The sequence below is a fragment of the Euprymna scolopes genome, chromosome 6, assembly GCF_053919585.1.
Source record: "Euprymna scolopes isolate OS-2025 chromosome 6, ASM5391958v1, whole genome shotgun sequence".
Classification (NCBI taxonomy): domain Eukaryota; kingdom Metazoa; phylum Mollusca; class Cephalopoda; order Sepiida; family Sepiolidae; genus Euprymna; species Euprymna scolopes.
The window spans coordinates 137,203,491-137,230,636 of NC_136487.1; the positions used below are offsets into that span (position 1 = coordinate 137,203,491).

Sequence of the window (27,146 nt, forward strand, 5' to 3'; positions counted from 1 at the left end):
ATAAAAAATCCCAGGATTTTAGATATCAGAGAGCAGACCCTGATGTACCAGTTCAGGGCCATATCAATACCAGGCAACACGAATGGTGGAGCAAATACCATGTCCCGTATCCCTACACCTATCACCAAAGTCGCAGCAGCTGAATCGGACAGCATGGAAGAAGCGTTGCAAGCTGGAATAGAATCCCGATACAACCAAGAAACATCTCCTATCAAGATGGCACGCATACAGCAAGAAGCCACAATGGATCACTAATACCTGAACCTCGTGGATCTTCTACAGCCAAATGTTAAAGAATTCTGGAATATGCAAAGCAACCTATACACAGTTCAGTCTCTAGCATTCAAGGAAGGTCGCATATTAATTCCAAAAAGCCTATGTCGCAAACTCATCGACCAACTCCATGTTGGCCACCAGGATGTAAACAGTCTGAGAAGCAATGCCAGATAACGTTTTTTTTTTGCCTGGTATGAAAGCACAATTGCCGGAAAAGCGCAATCAGTGCAGGTGCTGTAACGAAATTGACCCAGCAAAACATAAAGAACCCTCAATAGAGCCTATCCCCCCAGACTACCCTTTTCAGTTGACAATAACAGATATTTTCAACATGGCTGGACGGAAATATATGATATATGCTGACAGATATTCAGGTTGGACAGAGGTATCCTCAATGCAACAAGATGCCAGGATTTCCCCAGTATGCAACATCTTACACAGATATTTTGTGAATTATAAGTACATTTTTATGCTCACTTTTTTTTAAAGTCAATCAAATCTAACCCCCTTTTTTTGTTTGTGCTCATATCATTCTATTTAGTTTTATTTTATTTTTATTTCTCACACATCTTAACCATTCTTAATTCACTTATTTTAAAACAATTTCCTGACTAATTTCTTTCTTTTTTACCATGTCACATCGAGGTAGTAGTGGGGTAGGGGGAATCCCTAGTAGCTTAATTAGGCGACAGAAGAACTTTATTTAAGTATGATACTTAATATTAACATCCATGGTGAGATGCAAAAAAAAAAAAATATATATATATATATAAAACATTTAAAAAATTAGAAAATTAAAAATAAGTGCCCCCAATTAAACTTTCACTATATTCGTAACTGAAATATGCAGTATCTTAGCTGTGATACTAGGACTATTTTTACTGAGTGGATGCTATGCTATGTGCCTTACCTTCTGCCTATTAAATACAGAATACGAATTCCGAATCGCCATGAACTAGTTCCTGTAAATGGAAAAAAAAAACACCCAACGGCTAGCTACGAAATCCCAATATACATCTTACCTCCAAGACGACTACCTCTGTCTAACCTGCATGCGCAAAAAACCTCACCTGAAACTCTAAATCCTAATGGAGATCTGTTATTTTAAGTTAATATCCCCTGCCTCTTGAACGCTAACAATCTGCTCCCTCCCACCAAACCGCCACTTAACTCCTACATTGCACAGCGTTTGTAGTGGAATCTTTAACCCAGCCCCTTTACCCTCACATGCTAACTGCTTAATCACTAAACATCTATACAATTCTACCTATTAGACATGCATTGGAGTTCATTCCTATTCCAGTTAGGTACAGTCAAAGTATGTACTCGGAAACAAAGCGCACTGCATTACATAACTGTTTCCTCCAAGATAGCTTGCAATGATTTATATGAAACTGAATCCAATACTCCTTGTTACGCTAAATGGCCATGACTCCTACTTGAAAGATGAAATTATCTTCCCTCAACAAAAACACACTTTGTACCTTCAACTTTATTCGCAAAAAAAAAAACTTGCCCATATATCTATTTACCTAATTACACATGACTCAAAACTTAGTTTTATCCGTACTATATTGCACTCGCATCTCAAGCCCTCCTGACATCTAAAATATAGTTTGGGCACAACTCGTAGTTCAATTCTTAACACCTACTCACCTACTCACACTTAAATGTCATCCTAGACCAAAGCCAACATGAATAAAATAAAAAATATATAAAAGGAAAGCCTCAAACCACATTATCTCCTTTCTAACAAGCCTTCTTACAATCATAGTTGCTTACACTGCATGACTCTACTCTCCTCCTCTCTATATATCCAGTAACAATGAAATAGCAATGCCCCTGATCTACTTTGAGGAGTGTAACTATTCAGCAGATATATAACCTCTACAAACTAACCTAGTAACATTAACTAACCACACGGGGTCACAGAAATACCTGGATTAGAACCCAGGCGCGGAGCAAACCCTCTCAGTGCTGACGGACCCAGTAGATCTTCCCAGATCATCCGTCTAGGAGAAGGAAAACTCTGAAACTAAACCAAAGGGGAGGGAGGCCTCTTCAGTCTCGGATGACAACCTTCCTAGAGCTGGTGACTCAAACAAATTACCGGTTTGCAAACCTGATCTGCTTAAGGAGTAGATAGGTTCTTCTATCGCCCGGCTTCCATACTCCTTCTTTGCCTATTAGTCAGGTGCAGAGACACTATCACAGTGATTCGACAGAAACACCCAGTGGTAGATCTTGTTTCTTGTCTAGGGCAATGAATGCTGTTTCCCAACTCCCGACACACCCCACCCCTAAAACTGGGCACTTGAGAGTGCTTGAGTACCACATATGCCTGAGCAATTAGATTGGGTTTACCTTCCTCTAATAGGTTGAGGGTACCAGATTGACAGTTACTGGCTGCTGTTTCCGACTGGTAGTACAAGAGCCCTAACTCTTTGGTAGCGCTTAGAGCGGCTGCTCCATCAACAGTTGTATAATATCGGGATGTTTGTAGTGCCATGTTGCGCATGGAAAGGGACCCTGCACTCATCCCCGGTGGGCTTTCCTGAGGCCACAGTCCTAGTTGAAGAAGGGTCAGCTGATGGTCTACTTGTGGTGCATGTGTGATACTCTGCATAACCTCCTGTTCAGCTCCCCCTTACCTAACTAAAACTCGTAAAAACAATATGATGACAGTATAATCTAAAAATAAGCTTAAACCAGGCTTAGGGTCAAACAAATCCAACTTGCCTCCTCCCTTCAGGCTTGCATTCACAAATATCCGTGGGCTTAGAATTAATTTAGCTGATGTTGAAGCATTTCTCCTAACAAATACCCCGGATATCTTAGCGCTAAGTGAGACTAACCTACACTCCTCCATCCCTTCTAACTACTTTAACATGCCTGGATATCTCCCACTCTGCCTTAAGGACTCTGACAGACACATGCACTGACTTGGAGTTTACATTCGTAATACCCTTCTGTTGCAATATTTTGGGTGTATAATGGGGTATGATCCCACACAGTCGGACGATTCTATTTATAAACGATGCTGCTAAGAACTGACAAATCAAATTAATTCACGTTCTGCTACCAACCAATCAGAAACCAGAATTGCTTGATAAATATTAAACCTTTTCTGGAGCAATTTCACATGTTCTTTCCCGGGTTTGGACACGGTAAGAATATTTTGTTCCGTGGAACTGTCTACTACAAAGAAGTCACCTCCAAGGACTTGTGTGTAACAGCGAACCATCTGAAACTGTTCTGAAACTCAAAATGGCTTAAACTTCTAGAGGTTATGGGCCCAGCACACTTCCACTGACGAGAGAAACAAACCTAGAATCGGATGATCAAGCCTTTATGTGCTTTAGACTAATCTTGCAACACAACGTTAGCTACTTTTACTTTCTCTACCGCTCTCCCTCGACCCAAGACTGCACCATAATAAACAAAGTCTCTGACAGCATAGACACAGCACACTCCATCGACACTAGCGCCCAAGTACATGTATTTGGTGACTTTAGTCCATCACAAATACTGGCTTGGATTCTCTACTTACACAGATGCAGCAGGCAGCACAACTCATAGCTTCTCTATATCTCACTCCCTATCACAAATTGTTACGTTTCCAACCCGTTTCCCTGACCAGGAAGAACAACACGCATCACTTTTAGATCTGTTTTTGACCACAGTTCCCGATGATTGTATAACGAATGCCGACAGCCCACTTGGGAACGCTGATCATGCAGTGATAATGGTTGAAATTGCCCTAAACTCTAGAGCCCAAACTGAAGAACCAGTGCTCAAAACAACGAGATATTATAAAAATGCTGACTGGGAAGCCATTAGAGATCTTATCAGAGATGCCCCATGGGGAAATATCTTTTCTCTTCCTGCTAAACAGTGTGCAAACGAGACCACTGAATGGTTCAAAACTGCAATCGAAGCGCATGTTCCCATGCGGAAATTTTATAGCAAGCCCCACTCTCCCCAATGGTTTACTTTGACCTGTGCAACTGCCATTGCTCAAAGGCAGCATGCATACGACAGATTTAACCGACATAATTCCAGTTCAAACAGACAGAAGTACATAGAAGCTAGAAGTAACGTTAAGAAAGAAATAGCGACAGCTAAGAGAGAATTTATGGAAACCACTAAAAAACACATAGAAGCACAAAAACTAGGAACTCGTGACTTCTGGAAAATCTACAACAGTGTAGTAAATAATGGGCAATCAATAATTCCCTCACTAACCAACAATCATGAGGTTGTTTGCTCAGCAACCAAAAAGGCTAACATGCTTGCCAGTCGATTTGCCTCAAACTCCACACTGGACCCTTCCAACCACCCCCTACCTGAATTTCCTATGCGGACAGACGCCATGCTAGATGATCTACAAATCACCCCTGCTGAAGTACATGCTATCATAAAAAATCTTGACACTTCAAAAGCATGTGAACCCGACCTCATCCCAGCTGTGCTATTAAAAAAGTGCTCAGCTGAAGTAGCTCCAGTTCTCTCCAAACTCTACAACAAGGGCCTTAATGAATCTTGCTTTCCGGGCTGTTGGAAAACTGCTTCTGTGGTACCAGTCTTCAAGAATTCTGGCGAAAGAACTGACCCATTAAATTATCGCTCCATTAGCCTCCTCCCACTTTTTGCCAAAATATTTGAGACCTTAATTAACCAAGCTCTAGTCCGTCACCTTACAGATGCTAAGCTTCTGACTGACAAACAATATGGATTTAGACAAGCCCGTTCCACAGCAGACATTCTAACTGTAATCTCTGAACGGATATACCATTCACTGGACAAAGCGGGAGAGGGCAGAGTGGTAGCTCTAGATATATCTAAGGCTTTTGACGGGGTATAGCATGAGGGTCTCCTCAGGAAGATTAGCTCATACGGTATCACTGGTAGAATACTTAGCATAATTAAATCCTTCTTAGATAAGAGAAAAATCCAGGTTGTCCTCGACGGTCGTACATCTAAACAATATGATATAAATGCGGGAGTGCCCCAGGGGTCTATCCTTGGACCTCTGCTGTTCCTGATATTCATAAATGACCTCCCCGACAAAATTTCCTCTGAGATGGGTATATATGCTGATGACACCACACTCTATAACAGACACGACAGGAAAACAAATAAACACATATCTAAAGAAATGGCAGAAACTCTAGAAGATGACCTCCAATCTGTAGTGGAATGGGGACAAAAATGGATGGTCACGTTCAATGCCGCCAAGACTAAACTAGTTTCATTCAATAATTACAAGAAACCTTCTCTACCACCTATAGCAATGGCCAACGACTCTTTATCTGAGAGCACGTCTTTCAAGCTCCTTGGTCTAACGTTCACAGGAAACATGAGTTGGAACAATTACATCGAGGGCATTGCTATAAGATAAGGCAACCATTCGCCCATGTATGGAGTATTGCTGTCATATTTGGGCTGGTGCATCTGCTACTAGTCCCTCGCTCCTTGACAAGGTTCAAAAGAGAGTCGCAAATCTGATAGGCCCTGAACTGGTATCTAAGCTTCAGCCTCTGTCCCATCAACGAAACGTTGCATCCCTCTGCCTGTTCTACAAGTATTATAATGGTGAATGCTCTGACGAACTGCAAACACTTGTGCCCCCATGACGTGAACACCCTCGACAGACCCGACAGGCTGCAAAATCCCACCCCCACATTGTAGAAGTCCCTAGATGTAAAAGATCTTTCTACTCCAGTAGTTTCTTCCCCAGAACTGCTAGACTTTGGAATTCCATTCCAGGTCCCTGCTTCCCCAACTGTACTGACGTTCAGAAGTTCAAGTGCAACGTGAACCAACATCTTGTTGCCCAAATCCCTACATAGTACCCTAGTAGTTGTTGCCCCTGTTAGTAGCCCCCTACACCAAAGTGGCAATGTGCCTTGTATGGGGTGAAAATGTAATAAATAAAAAAATAAAAATAAAAAAGTAAAAAAATAAAAAATAAATTATGGTGTGCCGGAGAAAATTGCTTGTGATGGTGGACCCCCATACAACTCTGATGAGTGGAGGACATTTCTCTAAACATGGGGCTGGGGCATATCCCTTCGAGTCTCATCGGCATATTACCCACAAAGCAATGGCAGAGCCGAGGTAGCTGACAAGCACATGAAGAGGATATTAATAACAAATATTAGCCCCAACTCAACCCATTAAGAATCGGGGAACATGTTTCAATACAAAATCAACATGGACGCAAACCCCTGCACTGGGACAACACTGGCACGATTGTTGAAACTCTCCCCTACAGGCAATACCACATATTAGTTGATTGCAGCAGGAGAACCACACCCCGAAACCGCTGTTACCTTTACAAAATAAGTACAGATAACCGCAGCCTGGCTCATGATTATACCCTACCAGATGACCTACCAAACAACAGAATCAGGATACATTCCCCACAATCATCTACAATGCCAAACCTAGTCCACCCAGACAGCCAACAACACCCTCAAATACAAATAACACCAACCCCACCTTGCACACCAGGTACTCAAATAAAGAACGAACCCCTGAAAATGACAGATATAAAGATATAATACAGAACGAAAGATCTGATGCTAGGTCTAGACCTATCCGTAACAGACAATTACCATCTAGATTTAAAGACTTCCAGCTTGGATAAAAAAAAATAAATAATAAATAAAAAAAATAAATAAATAAAAAAATAATAACATGTAAACATAATACCGAGTTATGTACCCTTGACCCGAGCTCTCCAGGAAGGAGAGAGAAAAACACTGTCATGGCAGACCCAATAAAGGTACACATGTACGTCATCGCTTATCGAGATAAACTACCGTGTCTTATTGTCTTTCCCTTCCCTGTTAACTATACAAAAATATATAGAAAATAAAATAAATAATGAAAATTAAAAATTAAAAAAAAAAAAATATAGGTATATATTAATGGAGGATAAAAAAAAAATGTGGACTAATAAAGAAGAAAAAGAAAAAGATAAAAAAAAAATGTGTAGGAGAAAGAGGAGATAAAAGATATGAAAATGCATATAAGGAGGAGTGTAAGAGAACAAGCCAAAAACTATAGGGTTAGGGTTAGGGTTAGTCCTCCAACTGATACCTTGAATTTTAGGAGAAAAATAAAAATTAGCCCCAAAAATTAGCCTTAAAACACCTTGGAGCCCAAGCCCCAGAATTTTCACACGGTCAAATATTACATTTCCAGATGTATATCCACGTGGTCTTACTTTTGGGTAATTTTCAGCAAAATCTAAGGGTCTAAAAAAGATTTTATGTCCTGGAAAGTGCTATTTTTGGTCATTTTGACCTCCTGGGGATGCAACCAGAATTTTCCCAGGGTCAAATATTACGTTTCCAGATGTATATCTATGTGATCTTGCTTTTGGGTAATTTTCAGCAAAATCTAATGGTCGGAAAAGATTCTATTTACCGAAAAGTGCTATTTTTGGCCATTTTGACCCCTTCTGACTCCCTTGTGACGCAACCAGAATGTTTATCAAACATCCGAAAATGTTACATTTCCTCCCTTTAGTAGTTGTAACTTCATGCAAAATTTTTGAAAAATGTAATGAGTAGTTATTGATAATTTTGGGAACGAATGGACGAGAATTAATTCTAAGGTCCAAATCCAATTAAGTCGGTGGACTAAAAATATATATAATGAGGATTAAGGAAGAAAGAAGTTTTAGGTAAAAACAAAAGAGATAAGAAGTCCAAACTTTATAAAGTGTCCATGTGATCTCCTTAAAGTGGCGTTCTGGAGAAAAGACAAAATGAGTCAATGGTAAAATCCAAGTTAAGGTCCCTGGATAGAAAGATCCTTAAGAGAATTCCATCTAATTAATGATATCTTTTTAAAATTCTTTTCAGTTTTTCTTATCATTTTTTATGTTAAAATCAAAAGAGATTATGTAATTTCTATAGGTGTCACACACGTTTTCGATTCTGCGTCGAAATTATCATCAGGCAAGGATACATCTCAATGACAGACAAAGAAGGGACAATATGTTGAAATCTGAGGTTCAGAATGTGGTCACAGCAAAGAATAGTGTAATGACACGCATTATAGCATATTATTACGGGCTTGAAAGTTAGTGTTCTAAGGTTGTTTAGTTTTATGTGGATGGATTCGAGTAGTTTTAACTTTTAAAAATTTGTTTTGAAATATATTTTATTATTTTGTCTCAGTCTTTTATTATTCCTTCTGAATGCTTTGTTTCAGCATCTTACTAACTTCGACAAGTGACAATTCAGCTGTTCTTTGCAAGAATCACTTCAGTTTTAATGTTGCATATCCAAAGGCCCTTTTGATGAGAACGTTTTATGCCCCCCCCCTCCTAAATTCTAAAACGTATCACATTTCTATTCTTGGATGTATTGGTGCGCATCGTCTAAGTAGGTTGTTTACTAAAAGACATGAAAACCTTCTGCTTAATGTGAAGGAATCTGTTGTTAACTCTTGCGAATTAAAATCAAATTTAACAAACCTTCTGAAATTTTTCACACAGGAACTACAAACACAAGTAACAAACGCTAGCAAAGCACCGATCTTAGAGGAAACTTCTGACTACCGCCAGGTTTGTATAATTTGGATTGTTCAGACTACTGTTCTTACCTTGAGTTCTATTCTCACAACGTTTTGGCCGATGTAACCTCCGACCTTATTCGGTTCTACCTTGTCGGAAATCTGTATGGAATTTCGGATGGAACCCTTTATTTAATCTATAGGAGTAGATTGGTCTCGTTCTGTCAGCCATAACCAGGTTGAAGTCTTAAGTATTTCGCAATGGTATGATTGAACTTTCAACCTCCAGAAGAGTGTCACTTAGAACTGGATATAGCTTAATACTTTATCCATTACGCCACATATCCTTGCGCGTTGACAGGGAAAGTAAAATAACATGCAGGACGTCTTTCTTTTAAGAGTTCAAAACAGCGCACGTTTATAAACTCAGTCCTGGAATTAATAATTTACATAATTGCTTCATCCAATCGATGGTCTGTCACTCTTACATGCTACCAGACTAACTGTAACCCTAACCCTTTATCACATATATATATATATATATATATATATATATATATATATATATATATATATATATATATATATAGCACAGTAGACGTTTCTCTTGGAGCGGCACAGATAAACGTCTTCACTGAGAGCAGTCGGCTAATCATCTTGCTTTTCACATCTGCTACATTAATGTGAAAAAAATTAAAAATACTCTGCTAATACAATATATCTGGTAATCGTTTTCTCTAGATAATTAGAAAATGCTTTAAACCGGAAATAGGAAGTAAAGTTCCATTTCCGGTGAAGAGATTCAACCAAAGTTATATAATAACAGTAGTTGCAGGTTTATTTTCTTTCTTTTTCTTTTTTTTTCTTTGTTAAGTAATTTTACTGACGTTGAGGTAGTGTCAGACACATATCCACTATTACCACTATTACTCATTACATCAAGGGTTCCCAACCTTATTTTACTTGTGGACCCCCTGAGAGCTATTTTATCATACGTAGGCCCCATATATGCAGATATAATCTATGTCTCTGTAACAGTGAAAATGTGTGTGTATGAGGACATTTCTTAGCACATATACTCAACGCATTTTTGATCTACAGACTTGAAATTTGGTATACAGGGTATTCAGACATGTGGAAACTTTTTAATTGGTTTTCATCTTGAAAAAAGGCTGTTAATGTCAAAATTGAAAAATTGGTACTTGGGAGTTATCGGATTTTTATCTGTTTGTCAACTGGTTAACAAATGTGCATGCACGAATGGTTCACATTATGTTAAGAATAAGTAGGTTAGAAAACACTTTTTAAAGATCATGGCAAACTGGTGTAATGGCTCACTGTCTTTGGGTTTTGGTTTCGATCTCAGCTCGAGTATTTTTTTAATACTTACTTTTTTTTAAAGGAATTTAACATTATGTTTAATACCGGGCAACGCCGGGTATATCTTCTAGAATTTTATAATCGAATATTACTAATAAATTCTTATTAGCACATGCACAATGTCTTCATGAATATAAATATATATTCACAGAGGATTAAAATCTTATAAATCTATATATTTGTAAAAGTGACTTTGTTTTTCTGTCTGTGTGCTGAACAGTCTCTACCAAACTGCTCCGTCAATTTGTGGTCTACAGACATGAAGCTTGATATATAGAAGATTTGGACCTGTATAAGGAATTCGATTTGGTTTTTAGCCGGTAAAAATAGCTGCTAAGAGACCAAAATTGAAAACAATTGGAACTTGGCAGGCGTAAGCCAACTAAATGTGTTACATTTTTGTATGCACGAATATACATTTATACCTTTAACTGCATTATTTTTTTAAAGTTTTTATATGCGTATGGACTTAGCTCAGACGGAATGAATAACGTTGGAGAGCTATACATTTTGATTTCGATTCTAGCTGATGGCACCTGAGTTATATACACCTATTTTAAACTTTTGTAATCACTCTTATATATTAGGTATAATATAATATAATATTATATATTAGGTATAATATGATATATAATATAATAACCAATAGACAATTGGCTCTATAAAAAGAAATATGAAATCTGCACAAATTAAAATATCACATTTAAGCATATTTTAAGATCGGGCAATGCTGGGCGGCTTGCTAGCATCATACAAAGCATGAAAACTAATAAGAAATATTTCCTTACATTGACTCAGAAATAATGAGGATTTAGAGTAATGTATGCAACAATTATCCATCTACCAGCCTGTCTGTACAAAACATTAACCAGAGAAAGCAACGTTTATCTATATTACATATTCTTTTCATACTGTTGTTATATATCTCTCCTTCTATATAAAAGGCATTTTGTCTGTTTGTATGTATGTCTGTGTGCATGTGAGTTAATTTTCTATGAACAGCGAAACGGCTGGGGCGATTTTTTAAAACTAAACACAAATGTACACTTTATGTGTCTGCCAGTGTTCTTAGATAGGTTTTGTATTGGAATGCCTCCAATAAGTTTCGAAAATCGATAATCGAAAAGAATCTGATTTATGAAGGAATAGTCCGATTTTGACCAAAGTTAATACCTTTACACAGCTTAACATCACATGTGCATTAGAGAAGTTTTATCACCGCACAAGCAGTAGAGCCTGCCATATAAAATCAACAGTAGGTACTTTGATAAAACAGCGATTCATGGCAGTCATGGCCCTAGAATCATGATGTGTGCGTCTGTAAAATATTTTTGTTAATACATTTTTTGTTACTTATATCGCTGCGTTTGTCATGATTGTCACGAAGTTAGAACACACTCCTAACATAGAATTTCTCCACTCTCTTTAACAAAAAAAAAAAAAAAAAAAAAAAAACAGCAAAGTACAGCTTATTATTTAAAAAGCGAGTTCCTCATTGGTTACTGAATGGGGGAGGAAAGAAAACCAGCATTATTCATTACCTGGCTTAGTGGGAGATGCCCTTTTCTCTTCCCTGCAACCTCTCTCCCACAGAAGAGACGTTGCGAGCCCGTCTTTATTTTATCGTTACTTCCATAGCAAGTGCTCGTCTGAGCTCCAATCTCTGGTCCCCCCCTCGCCAATCTTTCACATAAACACCTATCTAGCTGAAACTACCGTCAAAAATTTTCCCCACTCTTTATTTGTGCCAAAACAAAACGTAGATTTCATGAACAAAGCTTCTTAGAAGTGCACGATTGTGGAACTCTGTTCCGTTTGCCTGTTTCCCACCTGGATGTCTTCAAGTCCAACATAAACAAATTCCTGATGAACCGCCCCCTTAAGTAAGACACTTTATCAAATCTCCAATACTAACGTATTGTACACGCAATAACCCTTATCCCCGAGTGGCTTCCGGGCCTTGATAAGTGGTGACTACCTTGTAAAAAAAAAAAAAAAAAAGTTAGGGTTAAGTTTATTCTATTTCTTCCAATCACCTCCACCTCCCAGCGAATGCACAAAAGGCTCGTTTTTGTTTATTTATTTTTTTTTTTTTAAGATTTTCTTCTCATTAGTCAGAGAAATCATATTTTAAGACTCCATTTCTATAATCGTTTTTCTAAAAGATACTTCAGACCAGTTATGTTTCAGATTTTGTATAAAAAAAGAAAATGCATTGAAATTTCAGATAGGTTGGGAGAGGATAAGCTTATGTACAGGAAAGCTAAGACAGTGAAGATGGATGAGAGTTCAGATATGGAGGAAATACATTTGAATGTGATGTAATAAATATGAGTACATCCGGGTTCCTCCTAACAAGAATATGATTGGTTGGTTAGGTCATAAATACCGACTGGGAGAGCAGTTTAAGAGAGACATCAAAAAGTACACCGAAAAACCTCACACTTAAAGGATATTACCAGCTCTGACTGCGAACATCCGTTCAGTAAAGCGACTTACTAGATTATTACTTGAATACAGTAGCCAATACTACTAAACTAAATTAATTATTAGTGCATTATTACATAAAATCACATATTTTCATGAATCGCAAAAAAAAAAAAAAGAAAAAAAGACAACCAACAAAACAAACAAACAAACAATTAAGATGAATTTTCTCACTGGTCGGTCGGCAAATAGTGAATGAAAGAACACTAGCATAATTTGTCGCTTGTTACGAATATGTTCGCGATATTTAGTTTCTTTCTTACCCCTCTCTCCCAACTCCGAGAGACTGCAAAAAAAAAAAAAAAAAAAAAAAAAAAAGACACAGGTTCGTTTTTGGAGACCTTCCTCTCGTTCATCATAAAAATCTTATTTTCAAGTCTCATTCCTATAATTGCTTTCCTGAAAAAAAGTATTTCAGATCAATTATGTTTCATATTTCCTAATGTTTCAGATTTCAAATTAAATCAAGATTCTCAGACCGCATTCCACAAGTAAACGTCAACCAAGCTCCAACCCCTGTCCTATCGCAGTTGCATCTCTGTGCCTGTTTCACAAACACTTTAATGGAATGTGTTCTGACGAACTCATAGCACGTGCCCCCCCCCTTGGACGTACATATTACTGACTAACCCGACAAGCAGCAAAATACCACCCCTTCACTGTTGAGCTCCCTAGATGCTGGAAAGCCTTCTACTCTAATAATTTTATTCTCTCGGACTTCTAGGCTTTGGAATTCCCTCCATGTTTTCTGCTTTCTTGACTGTACTGACATGGAGGAGTTTAAATGTAATGTGACCACTTTGCTGTTCAACTCATTGGACAAAATCGTCTTAAATTTTCAGGTATACTTAAATATATATACGCGAGTCATTCCAAAAGTAAAACATCCCATTTTTTTAACTAAAAAACTTGAAGAGTTATGAAGACAGGAGTGGTACCATTGAAACGAGCAACCTTTGGTTCTCCAGAATTTATTTTTCTACATAGCACCATTCCCAATCCACTTTTGCCAGGAATCCACTGACACATCTCTGCTTCTGACGCATGTCCATGACAGGAGTTACTTTCTTAGAGCCTCACAACGTCGGTCAATATCTGCAACAGAGAGATGAAACTTTCAGGTCATGAATACATAAGTTCAGTCATCATAATGTAATTTGCAATGCTTTCTGATCCATTCAGGCAGAATGAAAAAAAAAGAAAGAAATACACAGAAATAAGATGTAAAAAACACATCTTTACAAAAGAGTATTTTGTAATTGTGCAGTATAGTTAACAGGGGGAAAAAAAGAGATGAAAAGCATTTACAACAAATAACTTTTACAAAACGCAAGAAAATTTAATCCATTGATTTGTGTAACTTTTCAGGTTTCATACTTAAATTTTTTTTTTTTTTTAATTTTGAATTGTTGCCTCAGAGACTTGTAAATCCGACAGATTCAAAATGTCCGACTTTCTCTGCTTGATGTAAAGATTTAATGCCGCATTTTTTTAACAACACAAAATAAACAAAAATACACCTAATAACTGTTACCAATCGGTCGAAAATTTTAAATTTTGACCGATTGATGCCAATTGTTATTGTTTTATAGAACAAGAGCTCTCGATACATCAAAGGCCTTTAATAGGGTATGGCATAAAGGTTACTTTACAAGATTTCTAGCAATAGAATATCTGGAAGATTCCTTTCAACCATCAAATCCTTTCTCTCTAATAGATTCGTAAAAGTATTTGTTGATAGGCAAAAGTGAAGCCCATAATATCAATATTGGTATGTCTCAAGGATCAATTCTTGGTACTACTCTTTTCCTGATATTCATCAATTTTCTCCCAAATCAAATTCCGGGATGATTCTTTGATATTCATGCAGATGTCACAACCATCTATGGCAACACTTCGAAGAGCATTAATGATCAAGATCTTTCTGATTCTCTATCTCCTGACATAGAATACTTCATGCATGAACGTTCGGATCCTCACTTTAACTTAATTGAAATGAATGCCTTTTTGGATTGATTTTCACTAGACCTGAAACGGAAGACTTACATCAAATCTGTTGCCAAGGTTGCTGGGAAAATGATTGGATCATTCTACCGTTCCAAAAAAGTATCTCACTCCTGATGCAATGGCCTACCTGCATAAAATTCCAATACCTCCTGAGATGGGTTACTCTTGCTACATGTGGGGAAGCACTGTTTCTTGCCTTGACAAAGTACAAAACCGACTTTGAAATCTAGTGGCCTTTTGAATATGAAAAAATAAAATGGCAAAATCCAAATATGCATAAATATGATATTTTAATTCATGCAGATTTCGTCTATTGTATTATAGAGTCAATTTTCTATCGATTCTTGCATATTATAAAGTTGTGATTTCAAAAATAAAAAAAATGTATCCATCTGACTTGGGTGCATCAGCTTGAATGGAAACCGAAACCAAAATTTACGTAGAAAAGTATATATATATATATATATATATATATATATATATATATATATATATATATATATAAACTATGAACATTATTAAATGCCTACAGACACTAGTCTTTCATCCTTTTGGCAATCATCAGTGTAGGGTGTCATGATTAATGCCGGTTGATGGATTCGAACCTGGCAATGAAGCCATTTCTGACTCCATTGGCAAGGACCAAATCAAGTCGGCCACTGTTAACCATGAGAAATGCAGTTGAAATTTCAGTATTTATTTTTAAATGTTCTTAACATCTGTCAAAGTGATCTAATCATTATATGATGATCTGCGCTAGGTGTGTCAGAAATTGCGTGAAAAATATTGAATAATTCCACCCCGTCTTTCCAAGCTTATAACTCTTCGAAAAATGTAATCCAAGCCCTAATTTTTCTTTCACTTATAGGAGCAAGGACCAAGGTTTCATTAAAAAAAAAAAACAAACAAAAAAAAAACAAACAAGGTGTTGTTTTTTTTAAAAAGGTTTTAAACTTCGGACTTTACAGGTAAATTTCTAAAAAACACTACTTTTTTTGTTTTAAAATTGAATATATTATTTATTGATCTTTTATCTTCAATTTGTGATATATAACACTTTGGTGAGTAAATTAATTATTTACTTTTTAATAGACACTTGAAAATGGGGGGGGGGGGCTGAATTAAAAAAAAACCGTTTGTCTAAAATATTATATTCGGTTTATTGGAAAGAGCATAAAATTTCACATTGACCCTGAAAATATCGTAAAAAATTGAATCAATAGAAAAATTTTGATAGATTTTTAAAGTTTAAAAATTGAAAAACACTGAGCTCGTAAAATTCAATTAATTTCATTACTGTTATTTTAAAAAGAAAAAATAATATTTCTATTACTTTTTATACAACTTTAATAGTTTATTTTGGAAGTATAATCCATAAAGAAAATAAACAACCCACTTTTAAAAGAGAAATTACGAGTTTTTTTTTTTTTTATATTTTATTCACAGTTTCGTGTTAGGGGTGTCAAAAATGCCTACAAAAATTCTGATACACCTAGAACTGCGCATGCAAGCTACGGTTGCAACACTCTACAGGGCCGGAACAGATGCACAGGCTTGAAAGAAAGGTGCAACTGACTCCAATCCCTGTGGCACCACCTCTTGTCTCCGTCCAGTTGTAGGATTTGTCCCCATATCGCCGTGGTTCGCTTACTTGTCTGCAATCTTGGTTCAGCTTCCAAACTGTCAACAGGGCCGATATGAAAATAGACTGCACTTCCAAGCAACGGCATTTTCCAAACAAACAAAAGAAGTCAACGATAAACTTTTTTCATAACATAAAATAATTATTGCATTAAATGTTACAAATAGTATGTACACAAGGCGTTAGTCACTTGTACAAATTCTAGGAGACTGGCATTCGTTCGCTAACAAAGGTCTTCGTCTGTTATCGTCAGTTTACACTTGAGAAAAAGATCAACTTAGAAAAAAAAAAAAAAAAAACAGAGGCGCATCAACCAGGTTACAATGGGGGGCGGGGGTCGCCAAAGACGCGTGGCAGTGTGTGGTTATATTGAAATCGGTTGGTTGCAACTCCACCTTCTCGATACAGGTCCCAAACAGTCACCAGCCAATCAGAGCCGACCCTTTCGCTGGGTCTAGTAACGTCCCCAACGGTGGGGGTGGGGGTCCAAGTATTTCCCACAGAACTCTGAACGCCCTGACGCAGAAGAAAAAATAAATAAAAAAAAAACCCCGACCTTTAAAATTATTGAAGAGAAAAAAAGGTTTTTGGGTTTTAACGAGCCCCCCCCCCTCTCTCTTTATTTGAATTTGTCAGCAGCTACAGCAAAACTGAATTATTATTTGGTAAAAGCAATAAATATCCATGCCCCTTGGATTGGCGACTTTCACTATCAGCTGCCATAGTCCTTAAAGTCCAATTTATGAAAACTAGTCTACCTTGCAATAAACATTTTTTCTTTATTTATTTTTCTTTTATTTATCACCTGTGGAATGCTTTTCCCAAGGGCCTTCACGGTCTACAACTTAACTGACCATCTGACAGCTATCACTTGCCTTGATTCTCTGGAGGTCTCTCAATTAAAACATAAGTGTCAAATTTTCGCTGCTTGGAAAAATATATTTACGGTGTCTACTTAAACCTTTCAACTATCCATCCTGTGAGGGGGGGAATCATTTGACCATCTATTAAGAACACAGTTACCTTTTTCTTCCATCATCATCATCATCATCATCATCATCATCATCATCATCATCATCATCATAATCATCATCATGTTAGATTCAACAATGCAAAAATCTCCTGAACCTGTGTCAAAAGGACCACCCAAGAGACCGGCTACCTCTCAACCTACCAGCAAAGTTCGCCATCATTGCTTTGTGCCCCGTCGGGTCACAAAGTGACCGATTTTATTTCAACTGTAAAGTGCTCAACTATAAGAAATTAGTTTCTGAAAGGGGCTGGCATAATTATTTACTATAATAATTATTAAATACCTACAGACACTAGTGTTTCATCATTTCGGGAATCATCAGTGCAGGGTGTCACGATTAATGCTGGTCATTAGATTCGAACCCGGCAATGAAACCAAAACCAGAACTTATGAAGAATTCTTGGAAAAATTATTTATTACAAGAAATGGAAGGTCAGTCACTCCAAAGAAAAAAGATGTAAGCATGACATACAAAATAACACACACACTATCGTATCAATATATAAATTCTCCAATAAACTAAATAAAATATTCAAAAATGGTCTTTCTTTTAAAAAAAAAAAAAATAGAAAGAATTTCAAGCAAAAAAAAAAAAAAAAAAAAAAACAGCCCGAGACCAACTCCTTGATTGTATGCTGCAAAGATTCAGGTATAAGTCCTAGTACTGAAAAATATTATAAGAAAGAGAAATTATTTCAATATAATTGGATGCCTTCCCCCACCAATTTGGATAACCAGCATCAACACTAGATGGGTTGAATCAGCTTCCTTCAAAGGAGGACGTGTGAGGAGAATATTTAGTTTCACAAGTCATCCCCAATCGTATGTATGTCCCTTTCTGGGAGCTGATGATGTTGGATTTTTTCAATTCTTGCAGGAAAGTGTCGATGTCCTCCTACATACAGCGCCTGGTATTCTCAAATACTGAACAAGCTCAACGTTGCTTAACTTTGGTGATCTAACGAGAACCCATATGCCGATATGATTATGCTGTATATCCAATCCTAATATTTGGATGCCCTAGGCTAATGCCTCATCACCACTTTTTCTGTACAACATCCAAAGATATACAAGTCTGAATATTAGCACACTTTGCTCCGTATTGATGTTAGTATTATTTTATTATTTTTAATTTAGGCTATGACTGAGTTATTTCCCTTGCAATAAAGAGGGAAGAGTTATCTGCCCTTGGAATGGACGATATTGGCTATGAAAGCTTGGGAGATAAACAAAAGTGTCTTGTATCACCAACTTTGATTATGAAACATCAAAATTTGGTTTTAGTTTTTCCTTGGTTTATATTTGATTTTCGTGATTACTGTTTAATCTGTAAGTTGATGAAATCTGTTAAGGGTTATTTTTCGTCCTTTAATCATTTTTGGTTTGTGATTAAAACGATAACATTCGTTATGATCAGATCTAGCATGGCCTTTCCTTCTTTATTCTGTAAATACTATTATGTCATTGTCTGATCTATTCTCTGCTTCCTTTGTTACAGCTCGTTTGACTTGTTAGTCTAGTGTTTTTCATCTATTCGCTGTTTTAATAATGTTATGTTGTGGCCTTTTGGTTTAGTAAACAACGATGTGTCTTACGTGACAAACAAGATTATTCACTTTGACTGACGTAAGAGAAACTTAAGCCAAGTGAAGTCAGAATTAGGAGTTAGTTTTTAACGGGAAGCCAAAGAGACAAGTTGTATAGTTAGCTAGCCACTGGGTTAGTTAGCAGACAGGAGTTGTCTGTGGTCTGATGGAAGCATTTACGAACCAACTAAGAAAGATATAAGGGAGAAAATTAAGAGCTGCAAACTCCAAGCCGTGGAACATTTGGAAATAAAGATCAGGAAATGAAACTCGGCACTTTGGGTGTTCCATTTGGAAGAAAATGCCTTCATTTCATATTCCTGCTGCCAGAGGAGAGAGAGACGATAAAGAAGGTATGTGTCAAGCAGACAAGAGTGTTATTTGTCATTGTTAAAGACTGTCCGTTTATTATCCCGTTTGTTATTGTCATGAATACGTGAAAACACCCACATACTCATAGAAAGACTATTAAATATACACTAAATAACAAACACGTACAGACACCCCATATACAAAGAAAAGTAACTGTCTTTATAATTCTAACCACTAGACGATACATGAGCATAGATTACAGAAATATGTATACCTTATATACATTAGACATACATAGACACAGCTATATAAACCCAACAATACAACAATACCTCATTGATATACAGCTTCCTATTCTAGTAGATGATTGTGGGACTCTCCTCCTGCTCACTGTTTTCTTTCTACCTACAGCTTTATTTTTTTCAAGACTAAGGTCAATAGGCATCTCCTGTCTTTGCAATAATCAGCTTTCATTTTTGTTAGATCTTTACATCAAGTGGTTTCATGCCTTGTCTTGGGCGATTTCCATGAAAAAATTACCAAAGAGATGTGGCATCTCTTTTTTTTTTTTTTATTACATTTTCACCCCAAACAAGGCAAATTGCCACTTTGGTGTAGGGGGCTACTATCAGGGGCAATAACTACTGGGGTACTATGTAGGGATTTGGGCAGCAAGATGTCGGTTCACGTTGCACTTGAACTTCTGCACGTCAGTACAGTTTGAGAAGCAGGGACCTGGAATGGAATTCCAAAGTCTAGCGGTTCTGGGGAAGAAACTACTGGAGTAGAAAGATCTTTTACATCTAGGGATCTCTACTGTGTGGGGGTGGGATTTAGCAGCCTGTCGGGTTTGTCGAGGATGTTCACATCGTGGGGGCACAAGTGTTTGCAGTTCGTCAGAGCATTCACCATTAAAATACTTGTAGAACAGGCAAAGGGATGCAACGTTTCATCGATGGGACAGAGGCTGAAGCTTAGATGCCAGTTCAGGGCCTATCAGATTTACGACTCTCTTTTGAACCTTGTCAAAGATCGAGAGACTAGTAGCAGATGCACCAGTCCAAATATGACAGCAATACTCCATACATGGGCGAATGGTGGCCTTATAGAGGTACAGGATATTTTTGGGTGTTAGTAATTTTCTAGCATGGTAGAGAGAGCCCACCTTCCTTGCAGCGGCCCTGGCAATGCCTTCAATGTAATTGTTCCAACTCATGTTTCCTGTGAATGTTAGGCCAAGGAATTTGAAAGACGTACTCAGATAAAGAGTTGTTGGCCATTGCTATAGGTGGTAGAGAAGGTTTTTTGTAATTATTGAATGAAACTAGTTTAGTCTTGGAGGCATTGAACGTGACCATCCATTTTTGTCCCCATTCCACTACAGATTGGAGGTCATCCTCTAGTGTTTCTGCCATTTCTTTAGATATTTGTTCATTTGTTTTCCTGTCGTGCTTGTTATAGAGTGTGGTGTCATCAGCAAATATACCCATCTCAGAGGAAATTTTGTCGGGGAGGTCATTTATGAATATCAGGAACAGTAGAGGTCCTTGGATAGACCCCTGGGGCACTCCCGTATTTGTATCATATTGTTTAGATGTACGACTGTCGAGGACAACCTGGATTTTTCTCTTATCTAAGAAGGATTTAATTATGTTAAGTATTCTATCAGTAATACCGTATGATTTAATTTTCCTGAGGAGACCCTCATGCCATACCCTGTCAAAAGCCTTAGATATATCTAGAGCTACCGCTCTGCCCTCCCCGCTTTTGTCCAGTGAATGGTATATACGTTCAGAGATTACAGTGAGGATGTCTGCTGTGGAATAGGCTTTTCTAAATCTATATTGTTTGTCAGTCAAAAGTTTAGCATCTGTAAGTTGATGGACTAGAGCATGGTTAATTAAGGTCTCAACTATTTTGGCAAAAAGTGGGAGGAGGCTAATGGGGTGATAATTTGATGGGTCAGTTCTTTCGCCAGAATTCTTGAATACTGGTACCACAGAAGCAGTTTTCCAACAGCCCGGAAAGCAAGATTCATTAAGGCATTTTTTGTAGAGTTTGGAGAGAACTGGAGTTATTTCGGTTGAGCACTTTTTTAATAGCACAGCTGGGATGAGATCGGGTCCACATGCTTTTGAAGTGTCAAGGTTTTTTATGATAGCATGCACCTGAGCAGGGGTGATTTTCAGATCGTCTAGCGTGACGTCTGTCTGCATAGGAAATTCAGGTAGGGGGTTGTTGGAAGGGTCCAGTGTGGAGTTTGAGGCAAACCGACTGCCAAGCATATTAGCCTTCTCGGTTGCTGAGCAAACAACCTCGTGATTTTTGGTTAGTGGGGGAATTGTTGATTGCCCATTATTTACTACACTGTTGTAGATTTTCCAGAAGTCACGAGTTCCTAGTTTTTGTGCTTCGATGCTTTTTTTAGTGGTTTCAGTAAATCCTCTCTTAGCTGTCGCTATTTCTTTCTTAACGTTGCTTCTAGCTTCTATGTACTTCTGTCTGTTTGAACTGGAATTATGTCGGTTAAATCTGCGGTATGCATCCTGCCTTTGAGTAATGGCAGTTGCGCAAGTCGAAGTAAACCATTGGGGAGAGTGGGGCTTGCTATAAAATTTCCGCATGGGAACATGTGCTTCAATTGCAGTTTTGAACCATTCAGTGGTCTCATTTGCGCACTGTTCAGCAGGAAGAGAAAAAATATTTCCCCATGGGGCATCTCTGATAAGATCTTTGATGGCTTCCCAGTCAGCCTTTTTATAATATCTCGTTGTTTTGAGCACTGGCTCTTCAGTTTTGGCTCTGGAGTTTAGGGCGATTTCGACCATTATCACTGCATGATCAGCGTTCCCGAGTGGGCTGTCGGCATTCGTTATACAATCATCGGGAACTGTGGTCAAAAACAAATCTAGAAGTGATGCATGTTGTTCTTCCAAGGTCAGAGAAACGGGTTGGAAACGCAACAATTTGTGATAGGGAGTGAGATATAGAGAAGCTATGAGTTGTGCTGCCTGCTGCATCTGTGTAAGTAGAGAATCCAAGCCAGTATTTGTGGTGGACATTAAAGTCATCAAATACATGTACTTGTGTGCTAGTGTCGAGGGAGAGTGCTGTGTCTATGCTGTCAGAGACTTTGTTTATTATGGTGCAGTCCTGGGTCGAGGGAGAGCGGTATAGAAAGTAAAAGTAGCTAATGTTGTGTTGCAAGTTTAGTCTAAAGCACATAAAGGCTTGATCATCCGATTCTAGGTTTGTTTCTCTAGTCAAGGGAAGGGTATTATGAATATAAATTCCAAGTCCGTGCATGTGTCTGTCAGTCCTTACGGCAGAGTGGGAGATATCCAGGCATGTTAGAGGGGATGGAGGAGTGTAGGTTAGTCTCACTTAGTGCTAAGATATCCGGGGTATTTGCTATCTCCAATGAATCAATCCTTGTACTTAGCCAAATTAGATCAACAGAAAAGGTGTGATTCGTTCTGAAGATTCTTTTGGGAGTATGAGTACAACTAATAACTAGAACCATGACAAGAGGACATTCTTATCATTGTTTTGACTCTTGAGTATATATCCGACACAGTTAAACGCATTTAATCAATCAAGAACCACGCCACTCTATTTAAAAACATATAATATATTAAGTGATATATATTCGAGAGTCAAAATAATAAAAGAATATTCTCTTGTCATAGCCCTACTAATGGCCACACCAAAGGAATTACAATAACGAATACAAGTCAAACTTTTTAAATACAATATCTTTTTAATTCATAGCGAAAATGTGCATACATAAAACTAGAACCAGAGAATCTTACCAAGGAATGATAGTAATTTAAAAAGCACTAAGTAAAACCATATACACAATGACAATCAGATTGTGAAAAAGGGCACTTATCTGCTTTCAAGCGAGTGTGACCTGATGATCGTTTCCATGGACACGCTATGGCAAAAACAACACCGTTGTTATGGCCTAGGATCCCAATTGTTGTCTATTGATTTTTGCCTGCTCATATCAGTCTCAGTGACAATATTCATTGTCCGATGCTGAGTTATGGACTCTCGGACTCTCTTGGTGATCTCATCTGTCAAGCTCTGACTCATTCACTCGCTGGATCTACTTCAATCTAATCCAGTGAATTTGCTCCTAACATTTTTTTTTTATGGAAATCGCTCTAGACAAGACATAAAGTCACTTAATGTAAGGCATTAAAAATACCACTTCAAAGTAAAAAAAAATAAAAAATAAAAAACTAACCAACGATATGTGTTAGATGAATAGATTTCGCCTCAGGAAACAGCAATTGTTTCCTCTTTGTCAGAAAGATCATTCAAGGAATATGAGGATTGAAGGACAAAATAAGGAAAGCAAGATTTCACTTTTTACTCTCCTTATATCTTCTTTCAACCGGAAATCCTAGATGTTCGATATTTCTCTCAGCTAGTTACTGGAACTAGATATATCTGTTTGTCTTCTTTGCTTACTACCATCCGATCACACAGGAACTAATAAGCAGCCTCTTCAGGGAAAGTTCATGATATCCCATAGAACGATTATTAGCATGTAACACAAATGTCTCATACGTAAAAGTTCAGAGATGAATAATAGTTTATGCATATGTGAGACCATGTCTGCTCCCCCCTCACCAACAATCGTTGATCTCAACATTGTTTTCAGAGTCTTTTCTTTCATCTTCTCTACTTCTGATTCTCGTTCTGACCATGTCGTCATCTCTCACATTGGCGAATGCCAAGAAAGCGAGCACGGGTTCACAAGTATAAAAATAAACAACACAAGAGAAACAAACACAGATTCCGACACATTTCGTAGATATCACTTGGAATCTGGATGCGTGTGTGACACAATCGCTGAAAACGACCCTGTATCTGCTAACGTTCACATCTTGATCATCTACTTTGATCGTTGTTTGACATCAGCTCATCTCCGCCTCCTGAAGCTCTTTTGATCTGGTCCAAGTTGCAACCTGCCACTAACTGTCCCAAACTCAAAACTGTTTTCAACTGTCGCAAAATCAAAACTGTCTGCAAATTGTCTCTATCATAAGCTGTCACAAAATTTACTCCTATTCCTAAAACTTTCTTTCATCTTCTCTACTTCTGGTTCTTGTTCTGGCCATGTTGTCATTTCTCACATTGGCAAATTTTTATACTTGTGAACTTGTGCTTACTTCATTGGCAAATGCCAATGAAGTAAGCACAAGTTCACAAGTATAAAAATAAACAACACAAGAGACACAAAAGAAAACACAGATTCCGACACATTCTGCCCATGTATGGAATATTGTTGCCACATTTGGGCTGGTGCATCTGCTACTAGTCTCTTCCTCTTAGGCAGAGTTCAAAAGAGAGTCGCCAACCTAATAGGTGCGGCACTATCAGCTATGCTTCAACCGCTGTGCCATCGACAAAATGTTGCATCCCTCTTCCTGTTTTACAAGTACTTTAATGGTGGATGCTCTGACAAACTATAAGTCCTAATACCACCTTGATGTAAATACCACTGACAAACCTGACGAGCAGCAAAATTCCACCTCTACACAGTCGAAATCCCTAGATGCAAGAACGCCTTCTACTCTAATAGTTTCTTCCTTAGGACTGCTAAACTTTGGAATTCCCTTCTGGGTTTTTGTTTCCCCGATTGTACTGACATGCAGAAGTTCAAGTCTAATGTAAACAGACATCTTGCTGCTCAGCTCCCCACATAGTACCACTACAAATTATATCCCAGATAGGATCCCCTACATCAAAGTGGCACTGTAAATTGCTGAATCAGTTCAACACTGCTAAGGATATTACCGTTATCTCACGGTCAATTCGGGAACATATTGAGAAGCCAAGGGTGACTAAAACACACCATATAGATCGAAGTTAGCCACGTAACTCAATTCAGTTTACAGGTGGATTTTATTGCAACATGTCCTTTAAAGAAACAAAATTGTCTTAAACATATTATCTCTCAGATAATTTTGATTTAAATTTGCTTGGTTTAGACTGATTAGAGGAATTAATCGTGTTGATATTCCTCTCAAACGACTTTTTTTACACTTTAAATCTTTTCTTCTACTTCTAATAATGACAAACAATTCACATAAATACGCAAGATTAAAATTAGCAATGGTTTTTCAGAAAAGTTTGGAATTCTACATCAAGTCAAAAGTGATTCTTAACGTGAGACCATGTGCTCCTCTACGACAACAATCGCCGACACCAACGCTGTTTCGGTGGTCTTCTTCTCTTTCATTTTATATTCTGCCATGTCATCATCTCTCACATTGGCAATTGCCAAAAAGCCGAGCACAGTTGCTCACAAGTATAAAAAATACAAAGCAAAAGAGAAAACTCCCAGAAAACACAAACTCTGACACATTCCATAGATATTGGGTGCATGTGTGACACCATCGGGGAAAACGACTCTCCAAACATTAACGTCCATGTTTTAGTCATCTTGAGGCTGCGTTCGTCAGTCGATTGATGAATCCAACTCCCCATTTACTCTGAACCACAACCTGCCTTCAACTGTCCTAATCTGGAACTACATTCAACTGCTGCAAACTCAAGACTGTCTGTAAACTTCCTTAACTCTCGTAAACTATGGTAAAACTCACTCCCACTCCTAAAACTGTATATAAATTAACTGCCTCCCATGTTCGGTCTTTTGTACTAGTGAACTGCCACACCTTGATTAACCATCCTATTTCCAAAAGCTGATCAACTGTTTCCTCTTTTTGTTATAGTTTTTCTATTTTGTTTTTCTTTTTCACTTCCTAACACTGTGCCGAAGGGGGGGGGGGCATAGTAGAAGGAAAACAGTGAGCAAGAAGAGAGTTCCACAACCTTGCAGTTCTTGGAAAGAAGCTACTGGAATAGGAAGCTGTATAACAATGAGGTCTTAAAACAAATTGACGAAGACCACTAGATCAACGAGTCAAACGAGCTGTTACAAAGGAAGCATGGAATAGATCACACAATTTTGAGAAACATATGTCATATTAGTATTTATACATAGTTCTTATATAAGTATTAAGGATTTTAAGTTAATGTTTTTTTCTGTCTTTGTAGAAATATGAAAATGTTTGGTTGAATAAAGTGCAAGATCCTGGCTCTGGAGATCGAAGATCAATAAAAAAGGTGTCGTCTGTTTGATGAGATGTTGTTGCAGATCCATGTACGTGCGTTCTTGATTAACGATGGCACCCTGACTTTATTCTGGGACGGCTAGGCGGTTGGAGATTACATTAACTGCAAACAAACCCCATCGACGCATATATCTCTATGTAAAAGACGAATCGCTGCCTCTTTAAGAAACAAGACGATGAGACAAGACCAACATGCTCGGTCATCATCCACGTTAAGTAACATAGATTTTTTGAGTCGTAGTTTTTATGTTTTGAGTTAAATGAAAGCATAGAAATTTGACAATATTCCAGTCAAACGAATAAAAGAAATTTGTCGCTTGTGTTTTTCTTCTTTATTTCTTTTTCTTTTTTCACTTCTTCGTTTTTTTTCTGTTTTTTTTTCTTCTTTGTTTTCTCTCTTTTTTTTTCTTTCTTGTTTTCTTCTTTTATTTTAAAAATTTACTGAGTGTAAAAGTATTTAATTCTGGGATGTGAGCCAAACGAGGTTACAATGCAGTAAAAAAAAAAAAAAAAAAAAATTTTAAATGGCGTCTGTCTAGTATTTCATTACAAAAACCATTCCTACAAAAATCAGCAGCGCATAAAATGAGCCCATTCCGCATTTTTTTTTTTTTTTTTGCAACCAGAAAAATGACTCTAAAACATCTGCATTATTATATTACAAGCTTACCCGAGCTAAAGGCTAATAATATATGATTCAAAATATATCGTCATGTTTTATCAATAAGTCAAGAAAAAGA

The 27,146-nt window shown here is 37.6% G+C and overlaps 1 long non-coding RNA gene across 2 annotated transcripts in view; it reads left to right on the plus strand.

Annotated features, from left to right (window-relative positions):
- Nucleotides 1-26,718, plus strand: part of LOC145277980 (uncharacterized) — a 57,533-nt gene extending 30,815 nt beyond the window's left edge. For both annotated transcript variants that reach the window (XR_013868268.1, XR_013868267.1), the window contains exon 2: nt 26,330-26,718. This is a non-coding gene — a long non-coding RNA (uncharacterized LOC145277980). The remainder of the gene's footprint in view (nt 1-26,329) is intronic.
- Nucleotides 26,719-27,146: the final 428 nt, after the last annotated feature.